Source organism: Elgaria multicarinata, chromosome 21, assembly GCF_023053635.1.
Source record: "Elgaria multicarinata webbii isolate HBS135686 ecotype San Diego chromosome 21, rElgMul1.1.pri, whole genome shotgun sequence".
Lineage (NCBI taxonomy): Eukaryota > Metazoa > Chordata > Lepidosauria > Squamata > Anguidae > Elgaria > Elgaria multicarinata.
This window is the reverse complement of record NC_086191.1, coordinates 1,715,453-1,742,015: the sequence shown is the minus strand read 5'-3', so window position 1 is coordinate 1,742,015 and position 26,563 is coordinate 1,715,453. Positions and strand designations below refer to the sequence as shown.

At 49.5% G+C, this 26,563-nt stretch overlaps 1 protein-coding gene across 2 annotated transcripts in view; it reads left to right on the top strand.

The window, feature by feature from the left end:
- Positions 1-15,337: 15,337 nt before the first annotated feature.
- VANGL2 (VANGL planar cell polarity protein 2) overlaps positions 15,338-26,563 on the top strand; it is a 56,639-nt gene continuing 45,413 nt past the window's right edge. Inside the window, exon 1 of one of the 2 annotated variants that reach the window (XM_063145793.1) lies at positions 15,338-15,413. The gene's annotated coding sequence lies outside the window, so the exon portion shown is untranslated. Of the gene's footprint in view, positions 15,414-16,322; positions 16,380-26,563 lie in introns of those variants that run through there. The other variant, XM_063145792.1, reaches the window with a different exon arrangement.

Genomic DNA, 26,563 nt, shown 5'->3' with positions numbered 1-26,563 from the left:
CTGGCCCAATCGGGTCCCGTACCGAATTTGGGGCAAGATGGACGTGAATCGGCCCACTTTGACTTGGATTTTGAGTTCAGACCCAAGGCAAAGCACATCCCTGTTCTTCATCCCACTAAGTGACACGACACCTGTTTATGCTCCTCTTGATCCAATGGGGCAAGTTTTATTATTGGCTGCCTGCCCATGAAGGCTGCACAATCCCAGGTCAGTGTGGAGTAGGCGAAAAAACCCCATGGGCTCTTGGCCAATCAGGACCCACACAGGGGAAAAATTCCTACTCGGCCCCAATCAATTGGCCACCAGCCAGGCTCACACTGTTCTCTGAAGGCAGCAGGCAGGTGCCAGTTATGTAAGAACTAGCACAAGGATGAGGGACTGCCTGGCTGGGCCCTTCTTTCCTCTCAGCGGGCTGCATGAAGTTTCCGCAACCAACCTGTCATCTCATGGCAACTCGGCCCACTTCGGATCTGGTTCTGAATTTGAAGTGGGCCAGCTATTTGCGGTTTCCCAGGCACCCATGGGCGCCCACAGGCACTCCGGAAAGCTGGGCGCAAGGCCAACCCGGAGTGCAATGGGCTCCCCTCCCCACCTGCTCGCCACCTCCCTCGTCCTTGCCCACTGACACCGCGGGACTTACTTGAAGCCTCCACATGCACAGCCGAGCCACCTGTCCTCTTAGAGAGCCACTCTGGCCTGCTGTACATCTACTGTGGTAATCGACAGCAGCTGGAAATGTCCATTTTGGCCACTTAGTTTACAACAGTAGATCTACGGCAGGGCAGAGCGGCTCACTAGGATGATGGGCGTGCACAGAGGCTTCAGGTAAGTCCCGTGGGCAGGCGAGCAGGTGGGGAGCAGCAGCTGCCCATTAGGCTGAATTGGCCCCTTCAAATTAAGAACCAGATCCGAAGTGTAGTGTCAGTTACAGGGGTGAAGAACAAGGATGTGCTTCGCCTTGGGTCTGAACCCAAAATCCAAGCCAAGAGGACCAATTCACGTCCACCTCACCCTGAATTCGGTATAGGACCCGATTGGGACGGCTTGGCCTGACTCAGCTAATTCAGCCAGATGGCAAATTCGGCCTGAGGGCCAGCTGCTGGCCCCTCCCCACCTGCTCGCCACCTCCCTCGTCCTTGCCCACTGACACCGCAGGACTTCCCTAAAGCCGCCACATGCACAGGCGAGCCACCTCTTCTCTTGGAGAGCCACTCTGGCCTGCCGTAGATCTACTGTGGTAATCGACATCAGCTGGAAATGTCCATTTTGGCCACTTAGTTTACAACAGTAGATCTACGGCAGGACAGAGCGGCTCACTACGATGATGGGCGTGCACAGAGGCTTCAGGTAAGTCCCGTGGGCGGGCGAGCAGGTGGGGAGCAGCAGCTGGCCAGCTGGCCCAATCGGGTCCCGTACCGAATTAGGGGTAAGATGGAAGTGAATCGGCCCACTTTGACTTGGATTTTGAGTTCAGACCCAAGGCAAAGCACATCCCTGTTCTTCACCCCACTAAGTGACACAACACCTGTTTATGCACCTCTTGATTCAATGGGGCAAGTTTTACTATTGGCTGCCTGCCCATGAAGGGCTGCACAATCCCAGGTCAGTGTGGAGTAGGCGAAAAAAACCCATGGGCTCTTGGCCAATCAGGATCCACATAGGGGAAAAATTCCTACTCGGCCCCAATCAATTGGCCACCAGCCAGGCTCACACTGTTCTCTGCAGGCAGCAGGCAGGTGCCAGTTACGTAAGAACTAGCACAAGGATGAGGGACTGCCTGGCTGGGCCCTTCTTTCCTCTCAGCGGGCTGCATGAAGTTTCCGCAACCAACCTGTCATCTCATGGCAACTCGGCCCACTTCAGATCTGGTTCTGAATTTGAAGTGGGCAAGCTATTTGCGGTTTCCCAGGCACCCATGGGCGCCCACAGGCACTCTGGAAAGCTGGGCGCAAGGCCAACCCGGAGTGCAATGGGCTCCCCTCCCTACCTGCTCGCCACCTCCCTCGTCCTTGCCCACTGACACCGCGGGACTTACTTGAAGCCTCCACATGCACAGGCGAGCCACCTGTCCTCTTAGAGAGCCACTCTGGCCTGCTGTAGATCTACTGTGGTAACCGACAGCAGCTGGAAAGGTCCATTTTTGGCCACTTAGTTTACAACAGTAGATCTACGGCAGGAAAGAGCGGCTCACTAGGATGATGGGCGTGCACAGAGGCTTCCGGTAAGTCCCGTGGGCAGGCGAGCAGGTGGGGAGCAGCAGCTGCCCATTAGGCTGAATTGGCCCCTTCAAATTCAGAACCAGATCCGAAGTGTAATGTCAATTACAGGAGTGAAGAACAAGGATGTGCTTCGCCTTGGGTCTGAACCCAAAATCCAAGTCAAAGAGGACCGATTCACGTCCACCTCACCCTGAATTCGGAATGGGACCCCATTGGGACGCCTTGGCCTGACTCAGCTAATTCAGCCAGATGGCAAATTCGGCCTGAGGGCCAGCTGCTGGCCCCTCCCCACCTGCTCGCCACCTCCCTCGTCCTTGCCCACTGACACCGCAGGACTTCCCTGAAGCCGCCACATGCACAGGCGAGCCACCTCTACTCTTTGAGAGCCACTCTGGCCTGCTGTAGATCTACTGTGCTAGTCGACAGCAGCTGGAAATGTCCATTTTGGCCACTTAGTTTACAACAGTAGATCTACGGCAGGACAGAGCGGCTCACTAGGATGATGGGCGTGCACAGAGGCTTCAAGTAAGTCCCGTGGGCAGGCGAGCAGGTGGGGAGCAGCAGCTGGCCAGCTGGCCCAATCGTGTCCCGTACCGAATTTGGGGTAAGATGGACGTGAATCGGCCCACTTTGACTTGGATTTTGAGTTCAGACCCAAGGCAAAGCACATCCCTGTTCTTCACCCCACTAAGTGACACGACACCTGTTTATGCTCCTCTTGATCCAATGGGGCAAGTTTTATTATTGGCTGCCTGCCCATGAAGGGCTGCACAATCCCAGGTCAGTGTATAAGATACAGCAGTCCGACGTCGAGTTCTTATTCCAACATCCACCACCAAATTCAATAATTGTCGAAGCGGCCCAGGGTAGAAGTAATCATCAAGTCAAAGGGGGCCTATTCATGTCCACCTCACCCCGAATTTGGTATGGGACACGATTGGGCTTTCTTGGCCTGACTCAGCCAATTCAACCTGATGGCCATTTCTGTCCAATGGCCAGCTGCTTCTCCCCACCCGCCCATGGGACTTACCTGAGGCCTCTGTGCACACCCATCATCCTAGTGATCCGTTCTGTCCTGACCTAGATCTACTGTTGTAAACTAAGTGGCCAGAAATGGACATTTCCAGCTGTTTTAGATTACCACAGTAGATCTACGGCAGGGTAGAGTGGCTCTTTAAGAGGACAGGTGGCTCCTTGTGCATGTGGAGGCTTCAGGAAGTCCTGCAGTGTCTGTGGGTAGCCAGGAGGGATGGGGCAAGCTGGAGAGGAGTCCAATGGACCTCTGGTTGGCCTTGTGCTGAGCTTTCCCGACTGCCTGTGGGCACACTTACGTGCCTGGGCACAGCCCTAGAGAACAGGAAGGCGGTTTGGCAAGCATCCTGAGGCATCAGGAGAGGGTGAGGAGCAGGTGCTGCCTGAGACCCAGCTGTCAGGACCTGAACGCTTGAGGAACAGACACAGGAGCACAGCTTTAGATCTTCAGCATTCACCCACCCTAAAGTATGAGGCCTGGAGTGATGGCGAGGTGGGCAGACCCCAGTCCTCACCTTACCAAATGTGTAAGCCAGCAGGAGAAGTGAGTAGAGCCATCTACTCTACCTTACCCCAAAGTGTGTCCTCACTGGAGAGTTAGGAGGTAGAGAGATAGAATAAAAATGTCCCAACGCTGATCCTCTAAGTTAGGGTGGCCATATGAAAAGGAGGACTGGGCTCCTGTATCTTTAACAGTTGTATTCAAAAAGGGAATTTCAGCAGGTGTCATTTGTATGCATGCAGCACCTGGTGAAATTCCCTCTGCATCACAACAGTTAAAGCTTCTTTTGTATGTCATCAGAGGGCAGGGCTCCTGCAACTTTGACTATTGTGATGAATTTTGCCAGGTGCTTCATGACACCTGCTGAAATTCGCCTTTTCAATCCAACTGTTAAAGGCACAGAAGCCCTGTCCTCTTTTTCATATGGTCACCCAGCACTAAATGCCAATGGTAAATAAAACAGTAGTCCTTATTCAACTAAAGCACTGTTGTCTTGTGTCTTCATTTCGGGGTCTGGGCGCATCGCCGCCAGCTTACTTTCCTCTATTCAGAGATCTCTATCCCAAACTCAACAGAGCGATACTCCTGGGAGTGGGGTGGCGCCGTGGGCTTTAAAACACTGAAGACGCAACCCGATGCATGTTTAGAGAGAGAGAACGTTTTTCAACTCCCGGCATGTCCCAGGCAGTACAGTTGTCTGGGGCATGCTGGGAATTGTAGGACTCTTGTCTGTCTCAACATGCATAGGATTGCGCCCCTAAATGGAATAGTGTACCCGCTTGGGGTACAATATGGTGGACCAGAGAAATCAGAGAAATCTCTCGACTTTGTGTGTGGGGAGCTCAGAGCAAAAATCCAAATGAACGGTAAACATCAGCCTGTGCCTAAAGCTCTGCAGAACAACGGTGGGGGACGTTGACTGAGCAATTCCTCAAGTAGGAGCTGAAGGAGGGTGAAGCAACGTGATTCACATGGCATCGTACGGAGGGGACTAATGGAGCCACGACCTGAATGGTCCAGCACTTGTGTTTTGTAAGTGTCGTTGGCCCACCATTGGCATTTGGCCCCTGAGAGCTTCCCTAAATTTGCATTTCTCCCTTGGGCAAAGAGGTTGGACACTCCTGGCTTAAAGGCTAGTAGCTCTTCTACCCTGACTAGTGCACAGTGTGATCTTTTAGTGGAGCTGAATTGTACATTGGACTGATTGAGCAGAGCACAACACTGGACATATGATTGTTTCCCTGGACGTTATGAATAAAAACCAGCTGAATCAGAGAAAGAAAAGAGGCAGCACCTATTCTGCCATCAAGAATTAAAATTGCTCCCTGCTTTTGGCTGTGAATGGTTTGTGAAACAGGACATTTGTGTAGCTAATGGCAGACATTTACTAGTTAGCATCCTAATGGGTCAGGCTGAACAAGATTTTCTTGCAGTAGATTAGAACCACCCAAGAATCCATTTGTCCACTCCTCGCAAGCAGATTAACAACAACAATAATAATAATAATAATAATAATAATAATAATAATAATAATAATGATATTAATAATAAATTTATTTCTTACCCGCCTCTGCCTCTGGATCGAGGTGGAGAACAACATCAAATATAAAAATACTATAATATATATAAAACTGATTAAAAACATATAAAACTACTACATTATTAAAATAGCCAGCTTTTTAAAAATTCGACTGGGTAGGCCTGCCAGAAGAGATTAGTCTTTATAGCTTTTAAAATTCAGGAAGACTGTTGAGTTGGCGGATCTCTCCCAGCTGGCCATTCCATAGTCTGGGAGCGGCAGAAGAGAAGGTCCTCTGGGTAATGGTTGTCAGCCTAGTTTTCATGGACTGAAGTAAATTCTTCCTAGAAGACCTGAGTGTGCAGGGCGGATTGTACGGGAGAAGGCGATCCCGCAGGTAGCCTGGACCCAAACCATGTAGGGCTGTAAAGGAGTTAAAAATTTCCAGTTCCATCAATCCCCAGTCCAGAATCGATCCAGGAGGATACCATGATCAATGGTATCAGAAGCTGCTGAGGGAAGTGAGAAAGAATAACGGAGTTGCCTAAGTAAAAAAATAAAAACAGGTGGGGGGGGAGGAGAGGAACGGGACCATTCCTCCCCCATTTTTCAATTTTATTGTCTGTATGTGCACAGCTGCGCAGATACAGATAATAATTTTAAAAAGGTGGGGAGGAAAGTGGCAGCCAGAGGAGGGTGTGAGGAGAAGGACTGGGTGAACCATGTGTCTTTTTTCTGGCTGCCCGTTCCTGGGGTTAATAGTGATATAATATTGCAATGGTTTTAGTCCTAAATTATTGTTCCCAAGTGTTGCTAACACATGCCACTGTTTTTGGTATGATTTTTTAATATAATGGGGTCGTTCCGGCCTGTTCTATTCCGTTGTGGCTTTTACACCGTCCCTAAATTGTGCCCTTCTGGAGGCTACAAGACTTATATTGTAAAGCCCTTGATTCAGAGCTGCCATTGATTGATGGGCTTCAACTCCGGTGTTGGCGACTGTGCCTAATGCTGTATAAGACCACATTTTGTATTTTGTTTATTTATGTATTAGCATTTAAATTTTGAATTCATTTTTAGGAAAATGAACAAGGAAAAACGCTCAGAGGTGTGGACACTGGCTCCATCTAGTGGAAGGAACGAAGATTTCAGTAGCGCAAGCCAGGCTTTTTGTCCATTCACTAAGCAATGAGAACATGTATAATCTCCGGAGCCCCTCCCTGAGTTCTTTATCATTATGAGAGACCAGTCTTCCCCAATAAATAATAAACCTGGTACACTCCAGATGTGCTGGACTGCCACTCCTATCATCCCATCCCAGCATGGCCAAGGCTATTGAGCCAAGTGATTCTAGTTAAGCAAGCATGGGTAGTTTCTTTTTTTATGCTTAACCTAGGCTGCAGGATTAAGGTTTTTTTCTGAGAAGGTACTTTGTTTTTGCTGGTGTTTCAAATTCTGCACCTGAAAAATGGGGGACAACGGATGAAGTCCAATTCTGAGCACGTGGCGTCAGGAAGAAGTCCCAGTGAATTGTGCCTTGTATCAAAGACGCGTGAAGCCCTGGTTCATCTCTATTTGGCCCCAGTGAGACCACACCTGGAGTATTGTGAACGATTCTGGGCACTGCATTTCCAGGAGGGCATTGACTGGTCAGGACAGGTTCGGAGGAGGGCAACAAAGAGGATCCAGGGACTTGAGGACAGGCTCTACGAGGAGAAGGGGAAGGAACTTGGTTAACCAGGGTCACAAGTCCTAGGGAGGGTCTGTACCTCTGGGGTAGAACACACGTTTTGCGTTGAGCAGGGGGTTGGACTCGATGGCCTTATAGGTGCCTTCCGACTCTACTATTCTACGATTCTATGATCATGTAGGAGGTTCAAGCTCCGGCATCCCTACATAGATGCTGGGGATCAGAAAACTCCGGTCTGAAACCCTGGACTTAAATGAACCACCAGTCTGCCCTAAGAGGACAGGCTGAAGGAACTTGGGATGTTCAGTCTGGAGAAAAGGAGACTGAGGGTAGAATCATAGAATCGCAGAGTTGGAAGGGGCCTACAAGGCCATCGAGTCCAACCCCCTGCTCAGTGCAGGAATCCACCCTAAAGCATCCCTGACAGATGGTTGTCCAGCTGCCTCTTGAAGGCCTCCAGTGCATCAGGGAGGATGGTCAAGAACTATTTTCCATGGCCACAGAAATTAGGATCTGGAATAATGGGTATAAGTTACAGATACCTAGATTTTTGATTAAATATAAGGAAAAACTTCCTGATGGTACGATCTGTACTGCAGTGGAACAGTCTACCTATGGATCTTTAGCTAGGGTGACTATATGAAAAGGAGGTTAAGGGCTCCTGTATCTTTAACAGCTGTATTGAAAGGGGAATTTCAGGAGGGGTCATTTCTATGCATGCAGCACCTTGTGAAATTCCCTCTTCTTTACAACAGTTAAAGCTGCAGGAGCCCTTCCTTCTTTTGTATCTGATCACACTAGTATAGCTCCTGCAGCTTTAACTGTTGTAATGAAGAGGGAATGTCACCAGGTGCTGCATGCGTACAAATGACACCTGCTGAAATTCCCTTTTCTATTCAACTGTTAGAGATACAGGAGCCCAGTCCTCTTTTTCATAGGGTCACCCTATCTTTAACAGTTGTAGAGATTTCAGCAGGTGTCATTTCTATGCATGCAGCACCTGGTGAAATTCCCTTTTCATCACAACAGTTAAAGCAGCAGGAGCCGTGCCCTTTTGATTGGATACATAGGAGGGCAGGGCTCCTGCAGCTTTAACTGCTGTGATGAAGAGGGAATATCACCAGTTGCTGCATGCATAGAAATGACACCTGCTGAAAGATACAGGAGCCCTGTCCTCCTTTCCATAGGGTCACCCTGTCCACTCAAAATTAAGCCCAGTTGGGGCTTACTCAGTCCTGGGTAAGCGGGTATAGGGCTGCAGCCATAATCGGGTGACCCAACATGGAGATGAAACACCCCGAGAGTCTCTGAACATCAAGGTGCTGCATCGCACCTGCCTTCTCCTCTCCTCTCCTCTGGCCCTTTAAGAGAAAACACCTTCGAAACGCCATCAATGGAGCCTGTGGCGCAGCTGGATTGGCTGGCTCGGGCAGGCTGGCTCCGCCCTCTTCCTTTGAATGGAGGGGATCGCTCTGATTCAGACTGAAGGATGAATAAAGCGGGAGAGGAGGGGAACCCTTTTGTAAGGCTCCCTTCCTCCCGCTGAGCCCGCAGGGGCAGAAAAAAAGCTCTTCTAGGGATCAGCCTCAACCCCCTTCCCCCCTCCCGGTTTCCGCCATCTCCTCTCCCCTTGAAATTATTATTATTATTATTATTATTATTATTATTATTATTATTATTATTATTATTATTATCTATTGCATTTTTATACCGCCCAATAGCCGAAGCTCCCTGCCCATGATGTGTGCAATGTGCGCGTGTGGGTCTAGATATAAAATGCATGCTGGCTAGCAACGCGGGAGTTGCAGCCCAGGACATCTTGCGGGCGCCAGGTTGGGGAAAGGTTAAACAACCTCCTACCTCCCATGGATTGGTATTCAGGGATGACAGAAACCCAGAGCGGAATTGCCGCCCCACCGACACCAGAGCCACCAGCTTCCACTAAATGTCGGAGAAACCTGCAATGGATTCAAACTAGTTTGGATTTCTAGGGATCCAAACCTGATTCTGCAGCGGACCACCTTTCTTTCACAGAATCATGGAATAGCAGAGTTGGAAGGGGCCTACAAGGCCATCGAGTCCAACCCCCTGCTCAATGCAGGAATTCACCTTCAAGCATCCCTGACTGATGGCTGTCCAGCTGCCTCTTGAATGCCTCTAGTGTGGGAGAGCCCACAACCTCCCCAGGTAACTGATTCCATTGTCGTACTGCTCTAACAGTCAAGAAGTTTTTCCTGATGTCCAGCCAGAATCTGGCTTCCTGTAACTTGAGCCCGTTATTCCGTCTCCTGCACTCTGGGTGAATCAGGTAGATTTGGCAGACTTGTGGACTGTTCTTTCACAGGGTGTGTGTGGATTTGCACCAATTCATACTAACTATTTGCACTAGTGAATGCAAATTAGTGCTGCAGCGACTTAGTGCAACTAGAGCGAATTTCTGGTTTAAAAAAATCCCCATTCTGCCAAGAAACAAACGGCTCCTCACCATCCCCAAAACACAAGACGGGACGAATTTAGTAAAACCCGTTTCTGTCTCGCTCTGAAAAGTGTGGAAGTGTGACGGTGGGTGGGCTGTGAAGTGGCCAGTGGCCTCCCGTGGCTTTCGTTGCCCGTTTTGGTGCTTCCTGACCAGATGGATGCTTCCAGTCCTGACGTGGCCGCCACGAGACCCTTGCAGGCCTTCCTGGCTCACTCTTGTCATTTGGTCCATTCCTCCCAGCCTTGTGTTTCTTTCTGACTAACCTTCCCTCCCTTCCTTGCCCCTGAAAGGCCCCACAGAATGGGGAGTGGTGTGTGTGTGTATGAGGGGGGGGGCTGTTGCCTGGCACGCCTGAGGGGAGGTAATGAGAGGTGGCAGTTCTAGGCCGTGAGCTTGACCAGGGATGCCGTAATGACCACAGATCTGAACCTGGTGATGATCTCATTGGCCGCCGGGTGGGTGGGTGGGTGGCATCTCAGAGCACCAGGCGAAAATTCAACCTCGATTAGAATAATGGGGCAAATTGTGGAGGGAGAGCAGAAAAGGCAGCGTCCAGGCACAGATAATGACTCTGCCTTGAAGGTAACTTGGGTGGTCCAGCGGGCTAGTGAGTCTCTTGCTTTCTTAGGGCTAAAGGGGGCTGCGTTGCCCTCCAACCCTTCGTGGACAAGAACAGGGCCATGTGTGCAACGTCCCAAAGAAGGCTGGAGCCCCACTCTCCGACGGACTGGCTCAGGGCTCTTGCCATGTTCATTTATCCCAGCCTTCCTCAACCTGGCACCTTCCAGATGTGTGGACAGACTACAAGTCCCATCAACAGCAGTCAGCCTGGCCATTGTACTCCAAGGCATCTGTAGGGTGTCAGGTTGGGGAAGGCTGGTTTATTCTGAAACAGCCCTCGGTTGATTCAAGAGCCCAGAGGGGGTTGGTACATTTTTCACATATCCTTTGAAGTAAGAGTTGCAAATATGTCCCAGCAGCTGTGAAACGGCAGGCTAAGTGTCCGTGCGCATGCATGCATTGGCATGGCGGTGCGCTAAGGTCCAGCTGGTGGCTTAATTTCTTGCAAAGGGAGCGTCACCCGGAAGCATAGCGACCCAAGCTCACAACAATTTAACAGGGCATCCCCCAAAAGGCCAAATAAAGGACAAAATCAGAGAATGAGAAATTGGGACTGTCCTTGATAAACAAAGAAGTAAACAAGAAGGGACTGTTGGAGCCGTGCGTTGCAGCATCATTTATTACATTCATATCCGGCCTTTTCTCCAAAGTGCTCAAGCCCCCTGTGCATTGTTCTCACCGCTATTTATCTTCACAACAACCCTGTAAGGTGGGAGAGTCACGTGAAAACTGTCTCCTCTCTGTACTTCCAAGATGTCTCTATTTCCTAGGGACGGCCCATATTTTCTGGCTCTCTGCCCCATTTGGGCCTTTTGGGGAGAAGGAATGCCATTGACCGGGCTGGGGTTTACCCCAGAGTCAGTGGTCATAAGAGGGCCCCAATTCCCAACCTAGAAGGAGACCCCGGTTGATGGTATTAAATGCTTCTGGGCGGATCTACAGGGACCACACACACACACCGGCAACTGTTGCCTTTTCTGCCCTGAAACTGGGCTGGAAGCCAAATGGAAATTGGCCTTGAAAACAGGTATCATCCAGAAATGCCTGGAGCTAAACAGCGACCACCTGCTTGAGCATCTCGTGCAAGAGAAAGGGAGATCAGCTCCTTGCAAGCGAAGGTAGCCAGGATCTCGGGGAGGAGAGGGGAGGGGAGGGGGGGTTCAAGGAAGTGTCTTCCTCTTTGCATTATTTTTACGCCAGGACAGGCTGGTGGACCAGGCCTCTCGGACAACCCTCTCTGCCTCCTTGGGAAGCACTGATGGGAATTCATCCGTACATTACGCTCCACCAGGCTGCAATCTTCAGCACACTGAGCTATGATTAAACTCCATGGAAGGTACTTTGGAGACTGGACACAGGGATTGGACTGAAGGGATCCAATCACCAACTCACTTGCTTAGAAAATCATCCTGGTTGTCCTCCCTGTCCAGAGGAGGGCAACCAGGATGATCAGGGGTTTGGAAACAAAGCCCCATGAAGAGAGACTGAAAGAGCTGGGCATGTTTAGCCTGGAGAAGAGAAGATTGAGGGGAGACATGATAGCACTCTTCAAAGACTTAAAAGGTTGTCACACAGAGGAGGGCCAGGATCTCTTCTTGATCCTCCCAGAGTGCAGGATGCGGAATAACAAGCCACATTCCAGCTGGACATCAGGAAAAACTTCCTGACTGTTAGAGCAGTACGACAATGGAGTCAGTTACCTAGGGAGGTTGTGGGCTCTCCCACACCGGAAGCATTCAAGAGGCAGCTGGACAACCATCTGTCAGAGATGCTTTAGGGTGGAGTTCTGCGTTGAGCAGGGGGTTGGACTCGATGGCCTTGTAGGCCCCTTCCAACTCTGCGATTCTATGATTCTATGAAAACAGATTCACCGAACTCCATGCAACTTACTTCAAAGTAAACATTTCTAGGATTGTGCCACATATATTCCATGAACGCTGCTCCCCACCCCCAACCCACGGCCAGGAATTTTAAGCCTTTTTTTTAAAAGCCTTTTTTTAAGGCTTTTTTTAAGCCTTTTTTTTTCCTCGCTCTCCTTTATTCCTCATATTGAGGCAGTAGCTAAATCTTGTCGATTTTTCCTGTATAATATTGCCAGGATTCGATCATTTTTGTCTGTCTCTTCTGCCAAGATGCTTGTTCATGCACTGGTTATTTCACGGTTGGACTACTGCAACCTTCTTCTCTCTGGCCTTCCTTCTTCTCACATCAGCCCGTTGGTTTCTGTTCACCACTCTGCCGCAAAGATCATCTTCTTAGCACGCCGCTCCGACCATGTTACTCCGCTTCTGAAATCTCTTCATTGGCTTCCAATTCACTTCAGAATCCAATATAAACTTCTCCTGTTAACCTTCAAAGCTTTTCACGGTCTAGCTCCTTCCTATCTCTCCTCTCTCATCTCACACTATTGCCCCGCTCGTGCTCTTCGCTCCTCTGATGCCATGTTTCTCGCCTGCCCAAGGGCCTCTACTTCCCTTGCTCGGCTTCGTCCATTTTCGTCTGCTGCCCCTTACGCCTGGAACGCTCTTCCAGAACATTTGAGAACTACAAGTTCAACCACAGATTTTAAAGCTCAACTAAAAACTTTTCTTTTTCCTAAAGCTTTTAAAACTTGATGTTGTGCAGACTTCTACTGTTACTTTCTACTGTTAGTTTTTCCCTACCCTGTGCCTGCTTACCCTTCCCTGTACCTGTTGGCATTCTCTTCCCCTCCTTATTGTTTTACTATGATTTTATTAGATTGTAAGCCTATGCGGCAGAGTCTTGCTATTTACTGTTTTACTCTGTACAGCACCATGTACATTGATGGTGCTATATAAATAAATAATAATAATAATAATAATAATAATAATAAAAAATGAAACTTTTAAACTGAAATTTATTATCTTTTGGTTTGCTGGTTGAAGATTGATTGTTGTTTAATTTGCTTTTTAATATGAAATTCTATTTTTTTTATGTTAGATTTGATTGTATGTGCCACCCTGAGATACTGTGGATGAAAGACAGATTATAAATTTTAGAAATAAATAAAGTCCACACAGCTTGCAGTGATGCTGTGAACATTTCCTTCAGAAGAAAACCCCACTATGCTCAACGGGGCCTCATCCTGCATAAATGAGCATAGAGCTTTAGTGCATAATCCTATGCATCCCTTGCTGGCTGGGGAATGCTGGAAGCTGTAGGACTTTTTTCCCTGCGTAAACATGCATATGATTGTAGGACTTTTTTCTGCCTAAACATGCATAGGATTGTAGGACTTTTTTAACTGTCTTGGATTTTATCATAAACATGATTAACATGATTCTTCCTAGTTACAGTAGTCTGTTTGGATTGCTGTAATGGACACTCTGTGTGGGGCTGCCTCCGAAAATAGGGTGCTGTGGCCAGACTGTTGACCAGGGCTGGCTACCAGGAGCCCATGACTCCGTTGTGACAGCAGCTTCACTGGCTACTGGGCCTTGTCTGCATGCTGCATATACTCCATCCTGGCTGCACAGTTGCGATCTGTTGTTCATGTGACAGAGCTGCCAACTCACAGCCAGTATTTGCTGCGAATCTGCGCAGTTGCGATGTGTCGTTTTAATGTGAGTTTTAACTTTGCTCTGTTCATGTGTCAGGGATGGCTTCAGTTCAGATTAAGAATGAGCATAGTTAAGGGATGGATCCCAGTGCAAGGCAGGTATGAGAATACAGGGCAGGGGGCAGACTCCAGGCGAGTGTTTAGAAATGGCCGCCGTTGCGACATTAAAGTCTCATTCCGGAACAAAAGTAAGAACAGTGATTAGGTATAAGGCATAAATCCAATGAACTGTAGCTGCGCAGCGCAGAGTTGCCAGAAAACAAAACAGAACAAAAAATGCTTTTGGAGGTTTTCAGTCACTCAATATTTGCTGCCCGTTACTACCCTGTGACAATGGTGCTGCGAATTTTCCTGTCTGGGTAGCCCAGGCTCAGCACTCCTGGCATATTAACCCTTTTGATGCTTTACCTGAGGTCATCAGGTAAAGCAGTTCTGTATAGATGCCGCCCCCCCCCCCCGCTATTTCAGGGCAGAATTCAAAGTGCTGGTAATGACCTATAAAGCCCTACAAAGCCCTAAATGGTCTGGGACTGGGCTACTTGAACGATGTCTATCTCCCATACTAGCCTGCCTGGCTTTAAAAGATCTTTGGGACAAGCCCTTCTCACAGTGCTCCTGCCATTCAAAGAACGTTGGGTAGGGATGCAGGTAGGGCCTTCTTGGTGGCTGCTCCTGGCTCTGGGACTCAAGGGGAGAGAAGCTAGGCAGCCCCACCCCCTTTTGTTCAGCAGGCAAAGAGGTGACATTCAAGCATGTAAACAGGTCTGTCACTGAAAGGGGTTTTAACTAATTGGGCGCTGCCTGTTTATTTTATTGTTGTGCCTTTAATTCTGTTTTGGATCTGTTTTTATGTATTTCTGTTTTCATTGGGATGTTAGTCACCTTGAGTGCCATTTTTGGCAGACGAAATTCATAAATAATATCGGCACACACACACAAACGACCGCTCACCCCCCACCCAAATCCCAGCAACAAACCTTCCCCTCGCGCCCCCGCGTCTGTTTTGCAAATCCCGTCCCTCTCCGCCAGAGGAAAGCAGCACTGTGGAATTAAAAGTTCCTCTGCAAGGGCGAGGAAGCCATTCCGGGCGTGCAGCTGGAGCCTGGCTTCCGCCCCAGGGCATTCCCTTGCACGCCAAAGTCTTCCCTTTTTAAAAAGAGGGTTTGGGGGAGAAGAGTCGAAGTCCTGCCCGGTCCCCAAAAGGCGCAGCAGTTTCTCCCCCGCCCGCCCGCGCAGTTTCCTGCCGCCCTTCCCCTTGGACAGTCAACCATAGAACTCACGGGCTGGGAGGGCGGAGCGGAGGCGCTGGGAACTTCGCGGCGGAGACAATGGGAGCGCCGGAGGGAGGCGCGCACGGCCCTGGGAACAGCCGAGCGGCGTCCGCGGGTTCGAATCCTCCCCTGTTCACACGCCGCCAGACGCGGGCGGGGAGCGGGTCCGGAGCTCCCGGGGCGGCGCTGTGCAACCCCTCGCCCCCTTTTCCCAGGCCAGGAGCCGCAGGCGGGTGCCTTGTTTCGAACTGGGGATTATTATTTTTTTGGAACATTATTTATTTATTTTTTGCTTCCTTTCTGCAATTGCATGGAAAGCGGAAGGAGCCGCCCGAGACGCGCAGCGAGGGAGCAAATTGTGGAATTTTGCAGGCGAGGGGCCAGCCCGGAACAAAAGCCGGAGAGGGGGCAGCAGGGGAGAAGGCGGGGACCCCACCCCACCCCACTCACCCCCGCGTACGCGCCAGCCGGAGCAACAGGACCCCGCGGGGGCTGCAAGGGTAATCCGGTCCGGAGCGTGTCTCGGGCTTCCTTTTGTTTCGGGGGGGGAGGAGGGGGGGAAGGAGGCTGGATCCGAGTTGTGCGAGATGGCCCAGGCAGCCCCCCCGCCCCCGGGCCTCTTTGCTGGGGAGGGGGTCGGCGAGGAAGGTGCACTTCTCCGGGGGTGGGGTGGGGGTGGGGGTGTGAACCCTCCCCCCTCCCTCGAGGGAAGGGCCTCTCCGGAGCTGGCTTGGCCGAGCGGGCCAGGGAAGAAGGAGCCCTGGGTGGCTTTGCAAAGCGGGGTGGGTGGGGGGTGGGGTCGTCGTGGGGGGGGGGAGAAGGAGGAGGAGGCGTGGTTGCATTATTGACTTGGCCTTTTTCTCCCCCCCCTTCCCGCATCTCTGCCCAGTTGCATCCTGCATGTTGCTTATCTTTGTATTGTGCAAAAGGAAAAAAAGGAGGGGGTGCATTTCCCCCCCCCCCCGTGTGTGTAAGGGGTGGGGCTGGCCAGGTGGCTTTTGCCGTGGGTCCAGTGCAGAGCTGTTGGTTTACACATCCCTCTCCCCCCCTCCCAAACACCACTTTTGTGTGAATGCTGCACACAGCCGTGGCTGCTTCACCAGAGCAACCGTCTGTTGGGGTGCGTGGAGCCAGCCAGGGTGGCCTTTCATAAGGGTGGGCTGCAGGGGTGGGTGTGCAAATCGCATGTGCAAAGGTGCCCTCCTGGCTCCGTTGGCCTGGGTGGCTGTAAGAAGAGCAGCCACAGCCCAGTGCCACGGTGACGGATCACGCAGGACTGTGAGCCACCAGGGTGTGTGTGTGTGTGTGTGTTTGCACCACGTAACCCCTGGCCTGCCTCCTCCCACCCAAAGTGTCATGTGAATGGAAGATGGCTTCCTTGGCGTGGTGCCTGCCAGGGGCCGTTGGTGGTGGCCGTGGAAGCCAAAGGTGTGCCCAGGCTCCCTGGAGGGAAGCTGGATGGAGTGGTAAGGCTAGGCCAGGATTTGGGAGCGGGCGGCCGGGGCAGCTCCCTTCCCAGGCGGCCTGGACGAGCTCCTTTTGTCTGTATCGCTCCGGTAGCTTGTCCTGCCCTGTTGGGGGACTCCAGGAGTTGGATCCAACACATCTGGGCAAAGCTGGGGGGGAGCTGCAAGAGCGAGGTTTGGGGGAAGGAAGACCCACGGAAGTGAGGACAGAAGCAGTGCCACGCTGGGCCGGACAAAGGGGACTGGCTGGGACGCTGCACCCTGGCCAAGGGCACCTCCTCTTCCTCTGTCTTGGTGGAACATCTGGAGGGAGCGGCCGGCTTGAGTATCACTCCCAGAGCCGCTTGGAGGGCCTGCCTGGCACAGTGTCTTATCTCTGGGCCCTCGAGAAGGTTCATAAATGGGGCCCCATAGTGGCTGCCATTACGGGCGGCTGGTTCCTTACGCCCGGCATCTGGGTGTTCTCTTTTTCACTCCACCCCTGGTTGTCGTCGTCAAATCCTCTTTAGAAAGCCATTCACGCTAGTAGTTGTTGGGACATCCTGTGGCGGTGAGTTCCGTTGCGTCCCGGTTCTAGTTCTGAATTCTGGGTGGAGAGGTGTGGCCTCCTTCTGCATACCAACCTGCCTCAGGCCTGCCCTGTTCACAGTCTTACACAGCTGTTCTGGATCGCTCTGTCTGATCTGTTGCTGCCCACCAAGGTAGAGATGCCTCAGTATTGGACCCTCACACCTCGGCGGGCCTTCTGGGTTGCCATTCTCATTCATAGGTATTCAAAGATCAGCCTTTCCTCTAGGATGGGGAAATTCTCTCCTGAGTGCACGTGGAAGGTTTTTATCCAGTTCCCCCTTCAGGCACGGAGCGTCGTAATTGCAGAGGAGGAGGATGGGGAAAATTGCTTAATCAAAGAGTCCTTGCTGATTGCGCTGAGACTATTCTAGGCTCTGGGGCTGGTCCTGGTCTCATCTGACTTGGCCTTACTCTACATCTGCCTGGAGCACGAGTGTGTCTGTATGCAGGGTCTGGCCCTCTTGAGTTTTAATTAAGGGAAGACTTCTGGAGATTTGCTTGCAGCCTGTCTGGATTGTTTAATCTGGATTGTGACCCGAGGAGCTTCAGTCTGACGGCAGCGCTGTCTGGAGCGGCGTCAGGAGCTACTTCTGAGAGAGCAAGAGAGGCTGGTTCTTAACCCTTGTCCCCCAGTCATGGAAGTTTGGAGTTGGGTTGCAATTCCTTGCTATGAATGTGTACTCTGCATATGCTTAGAGGCATTCTCATCAATATGTACCTCATCTGAGCCTTGGCATTCAACACATCGCAGCAAAAATCATAGAATAGTAGAGTTGGAAGGGGCCTATAAGGCCATTGAGTCCAGCCCCCCGCTCAATGCAGGTGCATCCTGAGCTCAGGTTGGATTTAATGCCCCGGTAGATTTGAATTTAGAACTGACCTCACCCACCCTTCCCTTGGCTGCTCCTAGAAGGGTTGATGCTCTTTCCCAGGTATGTGTTTGCTAGTGGCTTTTGTGGTCTTGTGATAATCACTCCCTGCTAAATGTGTTAACTGCCTACACTGGAGAGTGAGTGCTGAGTTCGAGAGCCTGTCGTTGATGCTGCAGATAGCAGAATAGTGCAAGGGCACCGTAGTGAGTCTGGGGCGCAAGGTGGCCTCTGAATGTGGGTCTGAGCCCTGCACAATAAGCCACAACACGTCTGCCACCCTTTTCAGCTTCCTCTCTGATGGGCCACGAACTGCGGTGGACAGCTGCTTTTAGCTTGGTGGATTGGAAAGGTCTGCAGGAGACTAGATGCTGTTTTCTTGGCTTAAATGGCGAATGTGATCAGACGTGCGCGCTGTCGTTCAGCGTTTCTCATCTGGTGTGTTGGACTGCAAGCCCCATCATTCCCAGCTAGCATGGCCACTGGGAATGTTGGGGCTTGCAGTCCAACACATCTGGGGGGCAGAGGTTGAGGAATGCTGCTGTGATTGACTACAGAATCAGACTCAAGGAGTGCTTATCAATGGTACCTTGTCAAACCGGGGGGAGGTAACGCGTGGGGTATCACAGGGCACAGTCCTGGCTGGGCCCAGTGCTCTTCAACATTTTTATTAATGATTTGGACCAGGAGGTGCAGGGAAAGCTTATCAAATTCGAAGATGACACAAAATTGGCTGGGATAGCTCATATCCTGGAAGACAGAAGCAGACGTCACAGTGATCTTGACAGGCTGGATAACGGGCTACTTTGCCTCGGTCTTCTCCCAAAAGCGGGTCTATGACCCCCCTGGAAAAAGTGAAGCAGAAGTTGAGGGGGCAGGATTGCAGTTTGAGATTGATAAACAAATGGTCAAAGAACACCTAATTTCCTTGAATGAGTTTAAATCTCCAGGGCCCGATGAAGTGCATCCAAGAGTAATGAAGGAGCTAGCGGAAGAACTCTCAGAACCTTTGTCTATTATCTTTGCAAAATCATGGAAGACGGGTGAGGTGCCGGACGACTGGAGGAGGGCTAACGTTGTCCCTATCTTCAAAAAGGGCAAAAAGGAGGAACCTGGGAACTACAGACCAGTCAGTCTGACATCCATCCCTGGGAAAATTCTGGAGCAGATGATAAAGAAGTCAATCTGTAAACACCTTGAAATCAATGCAGTGATTACTAGAAGCCAACATGGATTTGTCAGGAACAAATCCTGTCAGACTAATTTGATCTCATTTTTTGATAGGATAACCTCCCTTGTGGACTGTGGGAATGCTGTGGATGTCATATATCTTGACTTCAGCAAAGCTTTTGACAAAGTACCACATGACATTCTGATTAACAAACTAGCTAAAAGTGGGTTAGATGGAACAACTATTAGGTGGATCCACAGCTGGCTACAGAATCGGACTCAAAGAGTACTTATCAATGGAACCTTCTCAAACTGGGGAGAGGCAACGAGTGGGGTGCCGCAGGGCTTAGTCCTGGGCCCAGTGCTCTTCAACATTTTTATTAATGATTTGGACGAGGAGGTGCAGGGAACGCTGATCAAATTTGCAGATGACACCAAATTGGGTGGGATAGCTAATACCCTGGAAGAGAGAAACAAACTTCAAAGTGATCTTGATAGGCTGGAGTGCTGGGCTGAAAACAACAGAATGAAATTTAATAGGGATAAATGCCAAGTTCTACATTTAGGGAATAGAAACCAAATGCACAGTTACAAGATGGGGGACACTTGGCTCAGCAATACTACAAACGAGAAAGATCTTGGAATTGTTGTAGATCACAAGCTGAATATGAGCCAACAGTGCGATATAGCTGCAAGAAAGGTAAATGCTATTTTGGGCTGCATTAATAGAAGTATAGCTTCTAAATCACGGGAGGTACTGGTTCCTATCTATTCGGCCCTGGTTAGGCCTCATCTAGAGTATTGCGTCCAGTTCTGGGCTCCACAATTCAAGAAGGACGCAGACAAGCTGGAGCGTGTTCAGAAGAGGGCAACCAGGATGATCAGGGCTCTGGAAACAAAGCCCTATGAAGAGAGACTGAAAGAACTGGGCATGTTTAGCCTGGAGGAGAGAAGATTGAGGGGAGAGATGATAGCACTCTTCAAATACTTAAAAGGTTGTCACACAGAGGAGGGCCAGGATCTCTTCTCGATCCTCCCAGAGTGCAGGACACGGAATAACGGGCTCAAGTTAAAGGAAGCCAGATTCCGGCTGGACATCAGGAAAAACTTCCTAACTGTTAGAGCAGCGCAACAATGGAATCAGTTACCTAGGGAGGTTGTGGGCGCTCCCACACTAGAGGCCTTCAAGAGGCAGCTGGACAACCATCTGTCAGGGATGCTTTAGGGTGGATTCCTGCCTTGAGCAGGGGGTTGGACTCGATGGCCTTGTAGGCCCCTTCCAACTCTGCTATTCTATGATTCTAAGTTACAGGAAGCCTGATTCCGGCTGGCCATCAGGAAAAACATCCTGACAGTTAGAACAGTATGGAACCCACGAGGGAGGTGGTGGGCTCTCCCACACTAGAGGCCTTCAAGAGGCAGCTGGGCAGCCATCTGTCAGGGATGCTTGAAGGTGGATTCCTGCATTAAGCAGGGGGCTGGATTCGATGGCCTTGTAGGCCCCTTCCAACTGTACTATTCTATGATTCTTTGGTTCACTGGGAAATAACAGAATCTTTTGCTTCGTTCTCATGGAGATGGTTGACCTGCTATCTAGGGGGAACTACATCAGACTTCAAAAAGCAGAATCCCTCTTGTCCATAAGAAAACTCTCATGTTGTGGGGAATATTCAGGGAAGGTCCTATTTTTTTTATTATTTTGAACTGTGAAGGTATATCCATGTGCTGGGAGTCGCCTTCTTCTTTTGTATGGTGGAGCTCTCAGTCCGGTGACTCTGGTCCACCCTCAGCCCGGGTTTTGCGTCGGATGGAGGAAGAGTCCTTTGCTGCTTCTGTGTCTTGGCTTCCCTGGCAGGCGTTTTAGCCTGATGATATCGGTGTAAATACATCTGCCTGTCTAGCGGGGAGTCTGTCGGACCAGATTCCAGGCCTTCCATTTAAGGCTTTGGTTCTCTTTTCTCCCCCTTCCTGGGTTGCTGATCTGGAGATAATGAGGGGGCTGCCGGCAGGCCCTTGGTCAAGTGTTTTCGTTTACTACAACAGTCTGTTGGAAGGGGGGCGGTTGGGAAGGAGGGAGGGGGGTGGGGGTGGCTGTGTGGGGGACCTCGGAGCTGCAGATGGCCCTGTTGGTGGTGGGCTGCCTGCAAATGACCGTGAGGCAGAGGGGGGCTACGGATCCCCCCCTCGCGCTGGCAAACAGCTCTGTGTTTTCCTCTTAGAAATGGAGATAATAGGATGGAATTCCGCTGGTGTCAGGGCAGGTGCAGGCGCGCGCGTGTGTGTGTGTGGGAAAGAAACCTCCAGTTCTGGGACTCCAGAATGTCACTTTGGTGATTGCAATCTACTCACAGCCTACTAATCTGCACAACTCATTATTTTAATTGCAGCAAATGTCTTGTGGCATGTTAAAGACCAAGCGTTTTTATTTTGGCAGAAACCTTAAAGGGTTCGTCAGTTGCACCTTTTGTGCTATCCACCCAGAGGGTGTTGGCTTTTGGGCGGGTTAAAAATAAAATTAATTAATGAATATGCCCTGATATTTATACAAATCTATGGTGCGACCACACTTGGAATACTTTGTACAGTTCTGGCCACCATACTTTAAAAAAAGATGTTGTAGAGCTGTAAAAAGTGCAGAAAAGGGCAACTAAAATGATCCAGGTGCTGGAGCATCACCCTTTTGAGGGAAGGTTACATCAGCTGGGGTTGTTTAGCTTGGAAAAAAGGAGGCTGAGGGGAGACAAAATGATGCCTGGTGTGGAGAATGTGGACAGGGAGACATTTTTCTCCCACTCTCAAAATACTCAAACCCAATGGGGTCATCCCATGAAGCTGATGGGTGGGAGATTTGGGACCCATAAAAGGAAAGGCTTCTTCACACAGTGCAGAATTAAATTATGGAACTCACTACCACAAGATGTAGCGATGGCCACCAGTTTGGATGGCTTTAAAAGGGGGTTGGATAAATTCCTGGAGGAGAAGGCTATCCAGGGCTACTAGCCCTGAAGACTATGTGCTCCCTCCAGTATCAGAGGCAGAAAGCCTATGTACACCAGTGGCTGGGGAACATGGGTGGGAAGGTGCTGTTGCACTCATGTCCTCCTTGTGGGTTCCTGGTTGGCTACTGTGTGAACGAAATGTTGGGCTCGGTGGACCCTTGGTCTGATCTAGCACCAGAGCTCTCCTTATGTCCTTAAAGCTTGTTGCTTCTAAAACTAAAGTCTTCAATGTGCCACAAGACTTTTATATTTTTGGTGGAGCAAGCTCACATGATTACTCCTCTACAACAGATTATATAATTATAACTGATTATAATTTATAAAAGTTGCTTCCTTTGTGCATATAGGATTTTAAATCTTTCCCCCCACTTTTTAATATGGAAGGATGGGTTATAAATTTCCTTAAATTGGTTGAGACTGTCGGGAAGGTAGGGCCGTTGGAGAGGGGCTAGCTTGTGATCCCCAAGAAGGCTGCTAGGATCCAGGATCCGTGAAGCAACGCACGCTTTAAGTAGTGTCTTTTCATACCCGTTTTAAGGTCTTTGCAGCTAGAGTGGCAGGGAAATTTGATCTGGGGGAATCTGAGGATGTGTACAGAGCAATGATTTATTTGGAGCCCTGGGAATTCACATTTATTTATTTATTTGTTTATTTGTATCCTGCCTTTTGCCCAATACTGGGCCTCAAGGCGGCCTTACAAAATTTAAAACATATACATTTTAAAACCTAGGAAAACAAATGTACATTTTTAAAAAAAAATGTACAATAAAATACTCATCAATTTTACAAGTCCTTAACATAGATGGAGGACCAGATTATGCTTCCAAGGCCTGCTGGAACAAAGACATCTCCCCCATTCGCCCCACTGTGAAGGTGCTGGTGCTGAACGTGCGCGAGGGAAGAGCATCATTGCATGAGAGGGCAGGGAAGCCCTCCTTTGCCTCCATTTCCAAATTGTAGTAGCTATGAGCCTTCCTTGAGGGAGGGAAGGGTGGTGAAATTGACTAGACCTCATCCTGAGCAGTTTCTGGTGTAGTCAATTTCACTCCTCAAGGCACGCTTGCCCTCTTTCCAAAGGGCTAGTAATACTTGAACAGAGCTATGTTTTGTCTTGCTCTAGTGTGGCTTGGCTTATCTTCGGGCAGAAGCATTTGTACTCTTAAAGTACGTAGAGTTTTCTTGAAGAAGAGATAAGAGGCGGCCTCTCTATCGGAGTAGCCCTGCCCTTATTGGGAATGGGTCGTACTAGAGGATGAGAAATGGATGCAGAAGCAAGGTTTGCTTGGGGGTGGGGGGGAGGCTGTAGGAGGGTTCCCCCTCCTTCCCGCATGTTAGCGGTCCACCGGCATCCATGCCTCCACAGTTGGTGGCTCCGAGGGCCAGCCTGTTGTTGCACGCGCTCCGCGGGTGGTGGAGGTGACCGTGGCGTGATGGCCTAGAGGCCGAGACGTCCCTATTGTGCAAACTCAGCTAGGCATGCTCATTTTACTTAAGCCAGGGAAATCCTTCTTGGAAGCTCCATTTCCCGGTCCCGCCTGCTGGCTCCAGATGGTGGCTCTCGGAGGCCTGGAGGGGATGCGGCTTTGACTCCCTCGGTTGTGTAGGCGGGTGCTGAGCTCCTGGATCATTTGTGATTTTGTAAGCAGCTTGGGCTTTGTCCCACCTGGCCGACACGCAGATCTGCAAGGAACGGCTTCTGTTCTTAAAGCTTTCCCGTCCTATGAAAACATGGGCTTCTCTCATGTATAATATATATGTATTATAAAGGGCCATCACCTTACTGGGTGCTTTAGGTTGACATAAACAAAACAGGTCCATGCCCTCCAGTTGCTAGGTAATAACAAACGGGAGACAATAATAACAAAAATTAAAGGGCAGGTGCTAGTGAGACTGAAGGGCTTTGAGCTCGTTGGTGGAAGCCCAGGGCCGGCATCCCTCCTACGTCGTCCTGTTGGTTTATCTGTTAAGGGTTCTCTTCTCCCAGTTCCTTAGACGGAGGCCATTGCGCTGCCCACGCGCTCTTAACCAGTCAGGCAAGCGTTTGCTTTGCATCTCCCTCCCCTTGTTCCTGCCAGGGTATCTTGTCTTTAGAGGTGTGAGAATTCCCAATTTCCTAAGTCTGCTGCATGCATTCCTGAAGAGGGCTGAAATTGTTCACTTTATTAATAGGGGGTAGCACTAATTTTTCGATGACATGGCGCCGTCTTTGGCTGCGTTCAGAGACTTTGATAGTCAAGTGCAGTAAGAATCAACTCAGTCGTTGTTCATCTAGGGCAGTGAGTGGTTCCCAATTAACTAAGTCCTGCGGACTCCTTGTTTTTCAAATGCCAAGCCATAGACCCCCTACTTTTGAATTTTTTTTTTTTTTATCTCTATGGTAGTTACCTGTGCAAAGCAATTTTTTGGAGAAAATAAGGGGTAGCCCCTAATAAGAAAATGATTTTAGGTATACTAAAAAACAGACCATAATATTTGTGATATTTGTGATATTACCATGCAAAAATGACAATGACTTGGTTAGGAATATAAAGACGAATTTAATTTTATTAACATCTAGTTTACAACTGAACAAATTATGAACTGAACAAATTATTTCTCCCATCACAACCTAAATGTGATGGGAGAAATCGTGCCTCTTTTTGTCCTGAACAATCCCTTCCACATCTGCTTCACTATTTCCTACTTTTAATATCAAATCTGGATCAACATCGAGCTGATTTCTACGCTTGTTCTTCATATAACAAAATGTCAAAAATGTTTGTTCACAAAGATATGTGGAACAAAAGGGAACTAGATGTTTCAAAGCTTTTTCACTGAACTTCTTATAATCAGGAAAAACCGTCACCCAGAATTGGTCCAGTCTATATTCATAGAATCATAGAATAGCAGAGTTGGAAGGGGCCTACAAGGCCATCGAGTCCAACCCCCTGCTCAATGCAGGAATCCACCCTAAAGCATCCCTGACAGATGCTTGTCCAGCTGCCTCTTGAAGGCCTCTAGTGTGGGAGAGCCCACAGCCTCCCTAGGGAACTGATTCCACTGTCGTACTGCTCTAACAGTCAGGAAGGTTTTCCTGATGTCCAGATGGAATCTGGCTTCTTTTAACTTGAGCCCGTTATTCCGTGTCCTGCACTCTGGGAGGATCGAGAAGAGATCCTGGCCCTCCTCTGTGTGACAACCTTTTAAGTATTTGAAGAGTGCTCTCATGTCTCCCCTCAATCTTCTCTTCTCCAGGCTAAACATACCCAGTTCCTTCAGTCTCTCTTCATAGGGCTTTATTATTATTATTATTATTTATTTATATAGCACCATCAATGTACATGGTGCTGTACAGAGTAAAACAGTAAGACCCCTGATCATCCTGGTTGCTCTCCTCTGAACACGCTCCAGCTTGTCTGCGTCCTTCTTGAATTGTGGAGCCCAGAACTGGATGAGGCCTAACCAGGGCTGAATAGAGAGGAACCAGTACCTCCCGTGATTTGGAAGCTATACTTCTATTAATGCAGCCCAAAATAGCATTTGCCTTTCTTGCAGCCATATCGCACTGTTGGCTCATATTCAGCTTGCAGTCTACAACAATTCCAAGATCATTTTGAAAAATGATTTCAATGAACCATCACAAGTCACATCAACAAGGCTCGCCTGGCGCCAACGCTGCTATCTTTCCGGCGCCAGGTTAAGACTTTCCTCTTTGCCCAGGCATATGGCGGCACATCTTAATCACTCACATGTTTAGTTTTTTAACGGTTTTTAATGCTTTATGTGTGTATGTTCTGTGTTTTAGAATTTTAAATTTTGTATACTTGTTTTTATCTCAATTTTAGAATTTCTGTAAACCACCCAGAGAGCCCTGGCTATGGGAGCGGTATATAAGTGTAATAAATAAATAAATAAGTGCATCTCACTCATCTGCAGATAGAGTTGTTAGTTGTACATCACATTCAAAAGGATTCCTTCTCCATGAGTTTTCAGGATTAGGTGCAGGGAAGTAACCTCTCAAGCTAGTCGCTAAATCATGCAGGTGCTCAGTGGTGTTATATTTTACTTTTGGTAGGAATTCGTCGTCAGTGGACTCCAGAAATGAATGGTGACTATGTGAATGGTGCCACTGACCCCCTGGGTGGGTTACACGGACCCCCTCGGGTCTGCGGACCACCAATTGGGAACCGCTGATCTAGGGGGTAGTGCCCACACAGCATGATATTAACCAGTTGTGGTGTGGATTAGGATCAGTGTTGAGTTGACCATTAGTCCACTCTGAGTTGACTCACTCATCCTCTGCCTTCTCTCCCGCCCCAGTCCTCCCGCTAGTATCCCATCAGCCATTGCTGCTGAAAATCTATCCTGCCAGCTGGACTAGAGTGGCAGCCACCACTTTGACTGCTCTTGCCTTGTGATTCTATGGCTGACGGAATAACCAACAGTGGGCAAGGAAATAACCAACGGTGCCCTCCACACAACACGATAACCAATGGTGGTTCAAATAGCCGACTCTGCACAGCTTTAGTTATTTGCGTTGGTCGTTTTGGACAAATAACCAACCATTGGTTAAAAAACTCCCTCCACACAACATGAT